This window comes from Mytilus galloprovincialis, chromosome 9 (genome assembly GCF_965363235.1).
Source record: "Mytilus galloprovincialis chromosome 9, xbMytGall1.hap1.1, whole genome shotgun sequence".
Lineage (NCBI taxonomy): Eukaryota > Metazoa > Mollusca > Bivalvia > Mytilida > Mytilidae > Mytilus > Mytilus galloprovincialis.
The window spans coordinates 82259157-82262641 of NC_134846.1; the positions used below are offsets into that span (position 1 = coordinate 82259157).

The 3485-nt window shown below is 34.4% G+C and overlaps 1 long non-coding RNA gene across 1 annotated transcript; it reads right to left on the reverse strand.

Annotated features, from left to right (window-relative positions):
* Positions 1 to 1669: 1669 nt before the first annotated feature.
* On the reverse strand, positions 1670 to 2863 carry LOC143047076 (uncharacterized). Its single transcript, XR_012969396.1, has 2 exons — positions 2443 to 2863; positions 1670 to 1898 (listed from the first exon to the last, which is right to left on the reverse strand). It is a non-coding gene; the product is annotated as an uncharacterized LOC143047076 (long non-coding RNA).
* Positions 2864 to 3485: the final 622 nt, after the last annotated feature.

Consider the following 3485-nt stretch of genomic DNA (forward strand, 5'->3'; position numbering starts at 1 on the left):
TTTCTACTACAAAAAAATATGATTTCAGCTTCCAAATTTTGAACTGTCAATTTCTGTGCAGCCACATTCCAGCAGCGCCTGCAAACGGAGTATATATCTCCTGTAGTTGATACGATACTCCAGATCTTGTATTTTCCATCATTATTTTCTTGATAGAGGGTTGCTGCTCACAAGGAAACTATTAAACCAAGAGTTCCAAGTGGTGAAGTTAAAATCATTCCATTGTAGATCATAGTTTACGGACGCCATTACGAGTTGGTTGACCGTTATAGATATTCGCTTCACAGATCGGATAGCGGATATGTTCATAATATTGTAACTGCTATCTCGTCCCCTTTCCCCTCGAAAATTCCCTACCGAGTTAGACTGTTAGACTTACTATCGGGGTTGTATACGTACTAACATGAGTTTCACGACGGGTGTCACATCTGGAGCGAATCTCCTTACCCTTTCGGAGAACCTAGGATCACCCCCGCAGGTTTTGGTGGGGTGTGGGTTGCTCAGTCTTTAGTTATACATGTTGTGTTTTTTGTACTGGTGTGTGTCGTGTGTGTCTTTTTCTTTTTAAACCATGACGTTGTCAGTTTATTTTTGTTATTATTTATTGACTTATGCGTGTGAATGTCCCTTTAGTATCTTTTGCCTTTTTTTTTATAAGTTATAGTCATGCATGCAGGTAAGAACAGACGCATGAGAGAGAAGGCTAACACAGAATCGATTAAATTATCACCCCTAGTTTTTGGTGGGGTTCGTGTTGTTTATTCTTTAGTTTTCTATGTTGTGTCATGTGTACTATTGTTTTTCTGTTTGTCTTTTTCATTTTTAGCCATGGCGTTGTCAGTTTGTTTTAGATTTATGAGTTTGACTGTCCCTTTGGTATCTTTCGTCCCTCTTTTAAATAAGGTGGCAGAGCAGACTTGCGCTAATCAGAACCGATGTAGAATGCCTATATTTATAGTGGATTGGGAAACACGTTTTGGAATTTATATTAATCCCTTTCCACTTTCCCTTTATCGGGTGTCTAGGTGTACGGTAAAGTAACTTTCCATTCACCTATTTTAAACAATGATAAGCACTTAATCGGTCATGTCAAGACTGTCTGAATTTTTCTTTGTTCCTCAAAAAGGCAAATAAGAATAAAATTGATGTTTTAAGGTATACGAAATGACAATATATCGGTGCCATGTGTGGAGCAGAATCTGCTTATCTTTCCAGATCAGTTGAGATCACCCTGTTTTTTTTACGGTTCGTGTTAATCTCATTGTATTTTTTTTATGTTGTATTTTGTTTACTGTTACCCGTTTATTTTCGATTTATGAGTTTGAATGTCCCTTTGGTATCTGTTTTATACAAGGTCATAAAATGTTGTAATTGGCAGATTTTCAAATGACTATTTATTCTTAAAATTTGTTCTGTATAATGATCTACAATATCTTATTCGTCAGTTGTGCAGTTTTATTCGTCGGTTAAATTACAGTTTTCCCTTTATGGTGATACTTGAGGACTGTGTTGATAATTTGTAATTTTATCATTATTACGGCTACTTAAAATAAGTTCAACTGGATTTATCTGTCTCTCGATGTCTTCTAATCTTTCTTTCACTGTCTGAAAACGGCTGGGTATTTTTTTGTTTTCTTGTAATTGTTTTCTTTTTTCCTCATCTCTTTTCATTTTTCGTTCGATTCTATCAAGAATTTTTCTTCGTTGCATATCCCTTCTTTCTTGGGCTCGCAAAATACGATCTATTGTTCTGGGAATTTTTTCTCTATTACTCTCGTTTCTGATCATTTCTGCTCTTTTCAGTTTTTCTTCGATACGCTGTCTCTTCTCTGTTTCTTCCCGTTCCCGTTTCTCTTTCAGCTTTGCATATCTTTCTTCGAATCTTCTAGCTGATTCTCCTATAAGTATAAGTAATATAAATACAACATAATAAGTATAATAACATGAGTGAAAATTAAAAGACCTTTTGTACACAACGTGTCAAAACACTGTTGTTACAGAATCACCAACAGAGATTGCTCTTGGTACCAAAGCATTGAATTGAAATAAATACTAAAAAATCTAGAATAAGTATAACTCTTTCTCTAATTTCTGACGAGACTTTTTTCACATTGGAAAACAATAATGCTGATTTATTTTCGGAATCTTAAAGCAAAGGAGTTGCTGAAAACTGTCAGATATACTAAACGACTAACTGACAAAATTTCGTAACCCAAGTAGTTCACTCGTCCCGGTAAAGATCGTTAATTTCCAAAAATAACAAAACGTTAAATCACGGACGAAGGGAAATACAGAGAAAATACCAGCCAGTAATAATCGTATTTGATCTAATAATTACAACAAGTTCAAAATATAACTTAAATTTCACAATTTAGTTTCAAAACTTATGAATTTGGGCTTTATCTTTATCCTGATTTTTTTTTTGTCTTCAGAATACAGTACCTTTAGCTTTTAATTGTTCTTTATGAAGATTTTCTGAAGCAGTCATCTTTTTCTCCACGTCATCAATGCTGAAGTTTTGTTGCGTGTTACTATCAAGTTTTTCTAAAAATCTTGGTGGTCTGCGTGTGCTTGCCTGGGTCGAACTATTAACACCGGAACCGTTCATTGATAGATAGTACGAAAGTCCTTTTCTTCTGCAACGTCCGTTGTTAGGGATAACACCCTCATTTTTCAGTTCTAGAATAACAGTTTTTTCAGACTTGCGATATCTTACAAGAGCCCTATTGTTTTCCGCGTTCTCATAAAACTCATCAACAAGTGTTTTTCTTGATGAATCCCTTTCCATTTAGTCATCGTTTCATTTTGACTCTCTGATAAAATTTACGGCTTCTGGTTTCGTGAATCTCAATGGCCGGAATGAATGACGTCGTCCGAATGAAACGTCACAATAAACCTAGTCCTAAAAAGTCGGACACAAAAAGGTTTACCAAGGAACATTAGCCGAAATAATTATCATTGATATGGTCATAACTCTAAATTAACTGTTTATAAAACTTAATCTATATACTTTTGAAATACAAAGGCTTTTCTGGAATAGATTACCTTAGCTGTATTTGGCAACAATTTAAGGAATTTTTGGTCCTCAATGCCCTTTATCTTCGTACTTAAATTAGCCTTTTTAACTTGTTTTTTATTCGAGCGTCACTGATGAGTCTTTTGTAGACGAAACTTAACTTTAAAAAACTATAAAATTATTTCAGAACTCACAGTAGACTGACCAACCTGTAAAATTATTACAGAACTTACAGAAGACCAAACTGTAGTAGTAACAAAAATTACGTTCAGTTGTTACAATTATTACAGAACTTACAGTAGATCAAACTGTAGTAACAAAAACTTACATCAAACTAACAGAAGACCAAACTGTAGCAACAAAAATTACGTACAATTATTACAGAACTTACAGTAGACCAAACTGACCCAAACTGTATAGTCATCAAACAACTAACAGTAGACCAAACTGTACATTTATAAAAGAACTA